We start from the raw sequence: 12565 nt of genomic DNA on the forward strand, positions 1-12565 counted from the left end.
AAATTCATCAAATGGCAATAACATCAAATCAACCGGGAAACAATAACCTCTTACCATCAGTGGACAATTTTTACAAATTTTATCCACCAACACAGATTGGCCTAGGGGGTTCGAGACTTTAACAACAAATTTAGTAAGTTCAACAGGTAAATTTTTAACAATTGCAAGTTTAACACATATATATGAATGCGTAGAACCAGGATCAATTAATGCAGTAATATCAGTATCAAGAAAAAAAATGTACCAGTAATAATATCAGGTGTTGAGGTATCTTCTCTGGCACGAATGGCATATGTCCTAGCAGGTGCTCGTGCTTCAGACCTGCCTGCAATATCTTTCGTAGCTCCTCGGTTACCACTGACATTACCAGATGGTCGAGGTGGTCTACCTCTCGAAACTGGATTACTCGGCTTCGATATCTGTTCAGCTTCTTTTTCACCTCTTTCTGGACAATCTCTGAGGAAATGGTCAAAAGAACCACATCAGTAATAAACCCCGCTCTTTAATCGACATTCACCAAAATGAGCTTTATTACAGTACTGGCATCTCGGTTTAGGAGTGCCAACACTGCCAACACTAGTCACTGATGGAGTAGAAGGCCTTGGATTAGTGCGTTGAGAACCTCGCTCTTTTCCCGAATACCCAATGGCTGAAGTAGAACGATCCTGATACTTCTTTAATTTCTTTGAAGTAGAAAACTGGGATTTTCCCATCGGTCTTTTACTAAAAATTCGAGCTTCCCTCTCAGCCTATTTCTTTTCTTTGCTCAATTCTTCTGCTTTATAAGCTCTCTCTGCCAATGTAGCAAACTCTCGAATTTCAAGAATTCCGATCAGTAGTTTAATGTCTTCATTTAACCCTTCTTCGAATCGTTTGCACATTTCAGCATCTGACTGTACCCATTCTCGAGCATATTTACTCAATCGAACAAATTCTCTTTCATATTCAGATACTGATCTATTACCCTGTTTCAACTCAAGAAATTCTTTTCTTTTCTGATCGAAAAACCTCTGGCTGATATATTTTTTTCTGAACTCGGTCTGAAAGAATTCCCATGTAATTTCTTCTTTCGGAACAACTGAAGCTTTAGTATTCCACAATGGTAAGCTATGTCTTTTAGCAATGAGACGGCACATTTCAGACATTCTTCTGGTGTACAAGATAATTCTTCCAAAACCATAGTAGTGTTTTCTAACCAGAATTCAGCTCGTTCAGAATCATCATCAACTGCTGCTCGAAATTCTTTGGCCCCATATTTTCGAATTTTATTTACTAGAGCTTTCCCTTTTTTGACAGATTCAGTACCCGTACTTTGTGGGATCTTGGAAACCGGTGGAAGAGCAGGAGGAGGAGCTTGAACTTGCTGCACTACAGGGTTAGTTCTTAAGTATTGATTAAATCATTCATTCATCACTTGAAAGAAGGATGTTTTTGTCTCCTCCCTTCGACCCTCTATCTCGGGCCTTCTACTGCTAGTTTCTTCTCTTTGTACTGAAGCCGGAGCATGACTTCTAGCTTCCTTAGATTGAGCTCGGTCGGATGACATTACTATAAGAAAAACACATTTTAAATGGTCAGAAGATATCACACTATCAATAATAATTTAAATGGCATGTATAGCTAATCCCGTATTTGCTACATCGGTCTTAGAACCGGCTAAACCGTAGCTCTGATACCAATAAATGTAATACCCCTACCCGTATTCATTTCCGGAATAGGGTACGAGGCATTACCGGAGTTTATGAATTAAATTTTTTTTTATATTTAATATAGCCCCTTTATAAATATCTAACCTTCCCTGCAATATTAAATCGAGACCAATCCACATCAACCAAATCAATTCAACATATTTTCAAGATAAATTCATGCATATTTATAAGATAACATCATCACATATCTAAAACCAGGTTTGTTAACCATACTAATGGCTAATTTTACATTCATTTCACGTTAACATTTACTTTGTTAGCTTATACATGCCATTGATTTCCAAAATAAAGTTTCTTTATATACCGAAATCCTGAGGTTGACAGTGTGATGTGTCTCCGACCAAATCCGACCTCTGAGCTCTTAACACTACAAAACAGGGAAAAAGGAAACGGGGTAAGCATTTTGTGCTTAGTAAGCTCATGTAACAAGAATTATACTTACCTAATATTTTCAATACAACACAATAAACATTCCTATATCCATTCAATGCATTATTACCCTAATATGCACAAACTCAACATTCAAGTTAGTACAATAATTTCCATATACCAATAATATATATACCATGATTGATGAGCTCGTTAATACCATGATTTCCATTTCCTTGTTATTTTTCCATATTTATCCCGTTGAATTTATCGGAATTTCAATGGATTTTCAGAGGTACACATTTATTGTACAATTCCGGGTCCGTCAATTCATATTCATGTGCGCACATATCCATTTCAGGGAGCACACTCATGAACCTCAACCTTGCAAATGGATTACCACCGAGCTAAATCACGCAATATAAACTCATAGAGTATTGTCGGGATTACCACCAGGCTAAATCCTCAGCACGACAATTACTCTAATGAGCTTGGATCTGAATTACCATCGAGCTAAATTCAGACCCTAATTTGGATTACCCGTCCGGGCTAAATCCATTTTACACATATTCTTCGGGAGGGCTATATCATGATAGGATCACCCATCCGGGCTAGATCTTTTTTACCGTCAATTCCTTTTCAGAGATCCATCGAATTTTCCTTTCATTCAACCAGGAATTTTTCCCATTTTATCAAATATATCAATGTTTCATTAATTTTCATACAATGAACACTCAAATCATATTCACATCAATAACATACAATCTCAAGCATTTAAGAATATAATTCAAGTTACACGAACTTACCTTGATACTTGTTTGTAAACAATAAAAATCTACTAATCCCAAACTTTTTCCTTTCCTCGATCTAGCTTCGTATTTGAATCTTCTAGATCTAAATAAATAAATTTAATTATCAATTTAATACATTTCATGTTCATATGCAACATTCTCTATAATTCAACTATTATTTATAGTTCATTCAAAGCTGTCTACTTGAGTCATAGTCACTAAATTATTTATAACTTGAGCTACGAAACTCCAAATTAAGATCCGTTAATTTTCCCTGAAACTAGACTCATATATATTTTACCATAAAATTTTCAGAATTTTTAGTTTAGCCAATAAGTACAATTTATTCTTTAAAGTCACCCCTGTTCTGCTGTCGACAGTTCTGACCCTTCTTCACTACAAATAAATTACCTCTTCATGCAGAATTCAAATAATATTCTCGTTTATTTCTCTTAAAAATAGACTCATTAAGTATTCTATAAATATAAATTTAAGCCCATAATTCTTTTTATTAAATTTGTTATGATTTTTCAAAGTCAGAACAGGGGAACCCGAATTCATTCTGACCTTGTCTCACAAAATTCATTATATCTCAAAATTTACAAATTCATTGCTTACACTATTTCTTCCATGAGAAACTAGACTCAATAAGCTTTAATGCCATATTTTTTCATCTTCTAATTCGATTTATAAAATTTATGGTGATTTTTCAAAGTTAGTCTACTGCTGCTGTCCAAACTGTTTTTGTGCAAGTCGTTTATTACCATTTTCCCTAAGCTTTTAATAAATGATAATTTCGTCCCTACTCAATTAGCCTCTCAATTGAGCTGATTTTTCTCAATTAACATTTTATTCTATCACCTTAAACTATTTTACAACCTTTAGGAATCAGAATTTCAGCAATAGACTTTAATTCCAAGCATTTTCACAATTAGGTCCTAAAAATCAATTTCTATTGCAATTACCTAATAAAATCATCTCATAAACAAATTAAAGCTTTAATTTCATTCTATTTCATCATAAACTTACAGAACTCAACCATGGTGACTTTCAATTTCATCCATGAAATCAAAAACTAATGAATTTAATTGTAGGACCTAGTTGTAAAAGTCTTAGAAACACAAAAATTACAAGAAAAAGGCAAGGATTAACTCACTTGGTGCAAAAATTATGAAATACCAGCTTATAGAACTCTCCTATGGTGTTTTTAGCTGCTGGAATTGAAGAGAAATGAAGAGAAATCTAGATATTTCCTATTTAGTCCTAGTTTTATTTAGCTAATTTTGTAATATACCAATTTTACCCTTAATTTATCAATTTTTCTGCTGATTTCATACCCTTTCCGTCCAGACCAAATAACTTTTGGGTCTAATTGCCTTTTAAATCCTTTCTCATTAGACTTTTAAGCTATTTAATCATTCTAGCAACTTTTACACCTATTACAATTTAGTCCTTTTGATTTAATTGACTACCCAAACATTTAGGAAATTTTAATACCACATTAATAACATTTCATAAATATTTATAAAATTATTTTTGACTCGGTTTTACGAGATAGAGGTCTCAATACCTTATTTTTACCCAATTTCTTCAATAATTTCTTTTTCTATCTAATCACTAAATTGGTAAAATTTTTCTATCAATATTTTCATACGATTTTCCTATCATATCAATTTTCAAGAAAAAATATTGAAATAAATTTCTCTTTAGATCGTATCTATGGTTACGAAACCATTGTTCCGATAACCTTGAATTTAGGCCATTACAACAGTCCTCCAAAGGAATATGAAAGCCAGAAACAAAGGGTTGAGCCCCCTTCTTTGAATCACTCATTGCAAAATGTTCCAATAACTTATATATTTATAAAGCTTATGATAAGGTTGTTACTTTGTTCTTTTGATCCTTTAATATATGAATACGTAGAACAAAGGTAGCTTCTCCTAAGTCTTTCATACTAAATTGTTGGGTTAACCATGGTTTAACTGATGTCAATGTCCTTACATCATTTCTAATTAATAGATTGTCATCGCTATATAGAATAAGAAAGATCACAATGTTGGATCTGGTGCCCTAAGTGTAGTATTTTCGTCTATGTACACTTGTAATTTTTTCTTACAAATTGGTTAATAAAATAATTCATGGATTACATTAGTATACTTTATATAATGTCTTTATGTGGTTTTTCCATGCAAAGCAAAATAGAAGCAAATATTAGCTCACTAATTTTCTAATGTTTAAACTAATATTAAGAGGTATTACGTGGTTGGATCGTAATATGAAAAGACAAATTGTATTAGTAGACAAACCAAAACATGTCATTAGTCTAATAGGAAATGAGGAAACCGATTAAAAGAATAATATGTTGTCTATCAATTCCTATTGAGAGATGCTTTGTCTTGGGCATTGGGGCGGATGAGTCTTAAAGGATAAAGACATGGATGTGACTAACTGAACTGGCAATACATCGGACTGGATCCAAGAAGCATAGATCCTGAATCCATTTATGGATTTATTCAATTGCGACATTCAAAATGTGGCATACCTTAATCCTGATTAGATGACGGACTATGCATACATGACGGGTATACTTTGATGTAAGTAAAAGCTTAAGTTCAAAATAAGGAACCGAAAGTTGAAAAGGTAGGTATACGACTTTTGCAATATGTAATGTAATTCAAAATAGTGGAATTCATAACCCGAAATATGAGTGAATAATATCCTCTCATTGGCATTACATGGTTGATGAGAAGTAAACATGGCCTCAGGTCATTCATCTGTGTGATGAATGACTTGATTATTATTTGATAGTAATTGACTTTTCATGAAGAAAGATGTAATGGTTACCATGAGATAAAAAAATATCATACTGGGAGAACAAATTTATCCCAAAGAAATTAAGTATATCTTATGAGGGTAACGTACTTATGACAAGGTCATTGGACAAGCACTAATCGAGTTGCTTTTGTAATAGAATGTTGTTGGGGAGAGCTCAGTCACGATACTATAGTGGAATGACTTTGTGAGTAAATAATTTTATAATTAATAGGCAAAAAGATGGAACTTAATTATAAATTATTTGAGCCCTAATCGTATATGTCCAATCGATCCTTTTGCTAGCTCGTTGAAAAAAAAAATGAATTGCATGTTGAATCAAATGAGCAAAAATGGATAGAAATGGTAAAAATAGAGAAATGAGAAATATTTGGAAACAAATGTAGTTTTCTCCAAAATAAAAATGACCTGGAAATAAATTTATGGTTTTGGAACTAAATGAAGTTAAAAAATGGAAATAAATCATTTGGTTAGAGTGAATTTGTTGAATGTAGAAATATTAAATATATTTTTCTCATAGATTCTGTTACGGTGAAGTCATCATGATTTTAATGGAATTAGATTTGGATTGACAAAATTATTTATTTGGGAAATTAATTAATTTAATTGATTTAATATGTTTATTTTAGGAAATAGAAAATTAAATATCGGGTTGGATTGAATTATAAAGTATTGGGTTTAAAGTTTAGGAAGTATTGTAATTGGACCCAATATGGGATAGACCCAAAAGCCCCCATGTTTAAAGAGAGGGACGACAACCCTAGTATAATTAACTAGGGTTGGCACCCCCTATACTTCTAATTAGATTAGGAGTTCATTTTTTATTTGAAATAGACTTCTAGAATTCAACAAGGATTTCACTTCTTCCTCCTATAAATAAATGGCACCGGTAGGGCTAAATACAAACTTTTGAGATAGTGTTATTCTGGCTGAAAATAGTGAAAATTTTATTCTCTAACTATAAATTCTATTTTCCAGACTAAAACTTCTATCAGTTTTTATTGAAATAATTTTTTCTTTTACATTGAAATTAAAGAAAACTATTTTTGGTTCTGTGTTTGATTCGAATCGTTCGAGCCCACACTCGAAGCAATTCGTGTTACAAGAATAGTGAAGACGGTTGTTCAGTTGAAAGCCAGGAATGATAAGGATTCTTCTAGCTGAAAACACATGTGTGATTTCAGTAAAGGGTTTATTGCTATAAATATAACAAATTGGATCTATTTTCAAAATTTTTATTTTTTCGCTGTGCAAGAAAATTGTTTTCAAACCGGATTTTTTTCAAACACACTTTCCCATCCTTAATATGTTTATAAACACAAGGTTTATCAATGTTTTTTCCAAAATTTTTGATCACTTGATCAAATCTTTGATTCCATAAACGACATGTTTGCTTAAGTCCATATATGGATCTAAATAGCTTGCAAACTTTATACTTATTTCCTTTAGCTATATATCTGGTAAGTTGCATCATATAGATGCTTTCTTCAAGATAGCCATTTAAGAATGTTATATTGATATCCGTTTTCTAGATCTCGTAATTGAAAGCTGCCACAATAGATAACAATATGTGAATCGACTTAAGCATAAAAACTGGAGAAAAAGCTTCCTTGTAATCAATACCCTTTTACTAAGTTTGCCTTTTTGCTACAAGTCTAGGCTTATAAGTTTCCACTTTTCCATTTGCATTTCTTTTCTTCTTATAGACCCACTTACACCCTATGGATTTTATCCCTTCTGATAATTCTACAAGTTCCCACAATGAGTTTGATTTCATAGAATCCATTTCATCTATCATAGTAATTTTCCAGAGCTTGGAATAAACACTTTGCATCGCTTCATCAAATGTGAGTAGGTGACCATCCTATTCGACAAACTTATTGTTAAAAACAAATCCGCCAGATTAGAAGAACTTACGCTTACGAAAGACCCTCTTACTGCGACAAAGCTCCCTATGCTACTAATCATTTGCAACTCTACTATTAGGAGTTGGTTTTAAAACCATTATTGTATGGTTTTGTGTATTTCTCGAAAGTTCCTCAAGTACTTCTTTACTTTGAGGTTTCAAATCATTCATGTAACTCTTATCAAAGAAGGTTAGCATGAGTTGACACTATAATTGTTTTCTATTTCAGGTTATAAAAATAACCACCATTTATTCATTTAGGGCATCCAATAAACATGCACAACTCTATTTGTGAATCCAACTTTCTAGCATCTTTATCCACTACGTGGCTGGACATCCCCAAATCTTAATATTCTTTACACTTGTCTTCCTACCATGCCAGAATTCGTATGGAGTTTTAGGTATGGCCTTACTTGGCACATCATTCAGAATGTAAAGTGTTGACCACCTCTGGATGTGCTAACGCAAAAGTGTAAATATTGCAATAAAATGAAGAATTAGGAGACGGTATCTATAAGTATACGTGATGAGTTGTAATATAGATTTTACAACGAAGTAGGTAAATACTTCAATGATCGTACCCAAGGGAGGCGATTATTAAATCAATCCTAACCTAAACAATTAAATATCTAATTAATACTGTAAGTCAGTTATAGTATGGAAGTAAAATAAGAGATAATTTTAGGGTTTCTTAAACTAAGGAAATAAAATAACATAAAAAGAGTAAAATTGCAAAAGATAGAGAGAAATAAAGTGAATCAATCAAATCTGAAGAGGCTTGATTAGTTTGCTTCAGGAATCTCAATCAATTATTATCTTGGGTTATTTATCAATCAACTAGTCGCTACCCTAGCAAGATCTTCCGGTCTTCCACTAAAAAAATGAGTCAGCAAGAACCACTTATCTTACGACCTCACAGTCCAGACTGGTTTGCATCAATGTGTTCACAGATGGACAATACCAATTTTAGGTTAATTGCCACCTAGATGACTTCCTAGGGTTGTCAAGCCAAGGGTTTGTTTCACATTCTTCCTTTCCCAAACAATTGATCCGTTAAATAACCCTACAAAATAGTTAAGAGATCATGCTTCCACTCGCTAATCCCCCATAGAAGGATTAGTTCTTCATAGCTTTCATAAACAATAAGGAATAAATGGATGAATTAATCATAAGGAATAGGTTGAAATATAAAGTTTAAGAAAAGCTTGACTGATACTGATAATAAGCACGAATGCAAAGAAGTTGATCTCTTTTACAAAGTTGATCTCTTGAAGAAAGCAAATAACTAAAACTAGGAAAACCAAAAAAAGGAAAGAAAACAAGACTAAATTTAATAGAAGAAAACTAGGTTAAAACTTAGATGTCCCTTACATGTGCTAAAGGGGTCTATTTATAGCCTTCAGGTAACTGTCATCCTTAACCCTAGACTAGCTGACATTTTCGAGCTTAAAGTTTGATTTTGCCTACCAAAACACCCCTACTTCATGTTTTATTCCCATCACAGAGTCAATGTCGTGATACACTAGGACTTATGTCACAACATAGCAACTAGCATGTTCCTCTATAGTCATCTTCAGGGGTATGTCGCGACTCCCTCAGCCTGTATCGCAACATTGAAGTCAGTTTCTCACTTTCTCTATTCTGCTCGTTATATTGCGACATCGAATCCCCCATGTTGTGACATAATGTACAATATTGACATGAAATGCCCTCTAATGGTCTCCTGTACACTCACAAATTACGTTAGCTCTCCCTTAGGCCTCATTCGACCCTTAAGGTTAATAAAAGACTCGATGTGCACATTTTATTGAATGTAAAAAAGACTAAAGAAATTGAATTAAAATATAACAAAAATGCTTGTAGTCAAGCTCCTTAAATGTGAAAACTAGTTTAATCTGCTACATCAAGTTACAACAAATCAAGTGTATCCCCAAAAAGAGACTGGCAGCTGCAAATGACGTAACATCAATCGAACCATGTCTAATAAAGTTCAATTCCTTCTCTTGGTCATGTTATTCTATTGTGGAGTCCTCGACATGGTTAATTGGGATAATATCTCATTCTCTATGAGGTATCCTAAAACTCATCTCATTAGTATTCCCCACATCAATCAGAATGAAGTGTCTTTATAGGTAAACATAGTTGTTTCTCCATTTTCGCACCAAACTCTTTGAATTTATCAAAGGTTTAAATTTTGAGATGCATTAGGTACACATGCTGATAAACCATAATTCATACATATTTTTATCCCAGGCTTAACGCATTTATGGATGATTTCTCCTTAGATTTGGTGAATTCGATGTTCCTAATCCTTTAATATCATGTTTTATACTTAGGTGAGCATAGGAGAGTAAAAAGAGCGAGAAACGGACCGAAAACAGAGAAAATGGGCCAACGTAGGAAATTAACACGGCCAGGACTTTCTTACACTGGTAGACCACACGCCCGTGTCTATTCAACAGACTCGAACACGGGTTGAAGCACTTGCACACAGGCGTGTCCCTGTCGAGCCCAAGTCTAGTCCTATTCGGAAAAGGCCACTCTTGAGGGTTTTGAAGCATCCTAAAGCCTATATAAACACCCCAAGAGGTACCTGAAAGGGGGACACGGAGTAGGAGGCAAGGAATTACACGAAGAAAGCCAATTGATCCATCTTAGAATCCAGATTCACCTTCAAGACTGAAGATCTCCCTTCAATTCCCTTCAAAAGTTCTTGGGTTTTCTTTATGTTTTGTTATCATTATTCTTTTAAAATGTTTTCTTTCATAAATATGAACTAAACCCCCTAAATACCTAAGGTGAATGAAACCTAAGACAGATCTTGTTATTATTATCTGAATTATATGATAAATATTTGTTTTGTTCTTAATTATGTGTTCTTAATTCTTGCTTTGATATTCCAGGATATTAATTCAAGTTTTGATGTGCTTATTCAGAGGAGCAAAAGTCCTTATCTAAGAGTAGATCTAACATAATTAAGCGGAGTTGATTGCACACCTAGAGATAGGGTGACATAATTTTGCCGGATTAGGGTGAAACCTAATAAGGGAATACATAAATCGAGTTAATGCAACACTAGGGGTTTTAATTAGAAAAAGATTTCAATTAATCAACCTAGGGTTAGACGTTGTTAGTCTCGAGAGAGATAATAATATAAATTAGAGATTTCTACGGATCAAGTCAAATGAATAAATCGTCTAATTCAGAGTCAATAACAAGTGAAGTCTAGGTGGGTTTTTCCTTAGGTATTGTCCAAATCATTCAGTTTCCCAAAAGTTATTTCCCCAATTCACTTTCTGTGCATTCTTAGTTTAGTAATTAGTTTAGATAAAACAAATCCTTTTATTTTTATACTAGATAATAAAAAGAAAGTTAATACTAGTACTTCTAGTTCCTTTGGGTTCAACATCCCGGTCTTGCCATAAGTTATACTACTGTTTGATAGGTGCACTTGCCTTCGTCGTGATAATAGTTAGTTTTCAAGAACAGTCATTCATAAATTATAAAACTTATCGCGATTTGTTCACATCAAGTTTTTGGCGCCGTTGTCGGGGAGCTAAAATATTAAGAACGCTTAATTTTTATTACTTTAGCCATTTATTTTGTTGCAATTTAAATTTTATTTTAGTTTTGTTAATTTTACTAAATTTTCTTTTTCCTTCTGGCAGGTTTTTATAGTTTATGACTAGAAGAAACCTGTTGGGACCATTGCTTTTTGACAGTGAGATCGATCGCACAGCTCGCAGAAACCGAAGAAAAATAATGTGAAGCCTAAGATACACAGAGAAAGAGCAAGAGGGCGATATTTCCACCACAATTGAGGAGATGGCTGAAAATCAAGAAAATCCGCTACCTCATTCGATTGCTGCTGAACCAGTAAATCAGAATCCTGCTCCACGCACTATGTATGATTATGCTAAACCTACTTTAACAGGAACTGAGTCAAGTATAGTTAGGCCTACTGTTGCTGAAAACAATTTTTAACTGAAACCTAACATGATTCAAATGATACAAAAGTTTGTTCAGTTTGATGGTTTGCAAGACGAGGACCCAAACACTCATTTGGAAAATTTTCTGGAATTTTGCTACACTTTTAAAATCAATGACATTTCTGATGATGCCATTCGCCTTCGGTTATTTCCCTTTTCATTGAGGAACAAAGCTAAATAGTGGTTGAACTCGTTACCACTAGGTTCAATCACTACTTGGGAACAAATAACCGAAAAATTTTTACTTAAATATTTTCCGCCGGCTAAAACAGCTAAGTTGAGGAATGATATCTCTTTTTTTGTGCAGATGGATCTAGAAACACTCTATGATGCATGGGAGAGATACAAGGATCTATTGAGAAGGTACCCTCACCATGGGTTACCTTTATGGTTGCAGGCTCAAATGTTTTACAATAGTGTGAACCCTTCGACAAGGCAACTTATTGACACAGCTGCTGGTGGGACTATCAATAACAAAACACCTAAAGTGGCTTACGAATTTATTGAAGAGATGTCACTGAATAACTATCAGTGGCAAGTCATGAAAACAAAGCCGACAAAAGAAGCCGGTGTTTTCAACCTCGACGCTGTAACTATGCTATCTAATCAGGTAGAACTTTTAAATAAAAAGATTGAGGGTTTATATAGTTCTACTCAGGTACATCTAGTGATGAGATACGATTCAAATGGAAGAGGAGTACACACAAAATATCAATCTTTCAACCCCAGCACCGAGGAGGAACAAGTTCAATAAATGGGTAACAATAATTCTAGACATCAAAATAACCCATATAGTAATACTTATAATGCAGGTTGAAGGAACCATACTAATTTCTTGTGGGGTGGTCAAGGAAATCAAAGGCCATAACATCCTCCAGGTTTTCAACAACCACCTTACCAGCAGGAAAAGAAACCGAACCTTGAGGAGATGCTAACGAAATTTATCTCGATGTCAGAGACTTATTTTCA

General features: G+C 33.8%; 1 non-coding gene across 1 annotated transcript; it reads right to left on the reverse strand.

The window, feature by feature from the left end:
- Positions 1-11870: 11870 nt before the first annotated feature.
- On the reverse strand, positions 11871-11977 carry LOC128295774 (small nucleolar RNA R71). The gene has a single exon (XR_008286325.1). It is a non-coding gene; the product is annotated as a small nucleolar RNA R71 (small nucleolar RNA).
- Between the last annotated feature and the right edge of the window lie 588 nt (positions 11978-12565).

Source organism: Gossypium arboreum, chromosome 7 (genome assembly GCF_025698485.1).
Source record: "Gossypium arboreum isolate Shixiya-1 chromosome 7, ASM2569848v2, whole genome shotgun sequence".
Classification (NCBI taxonomy): domain Eukaryota; kingdom Viridiplantae; phylum Streptophyta; class Magnoliopsida; order Malvales; family Malvaceae; genus Gossypium; species Gossypium arboreum.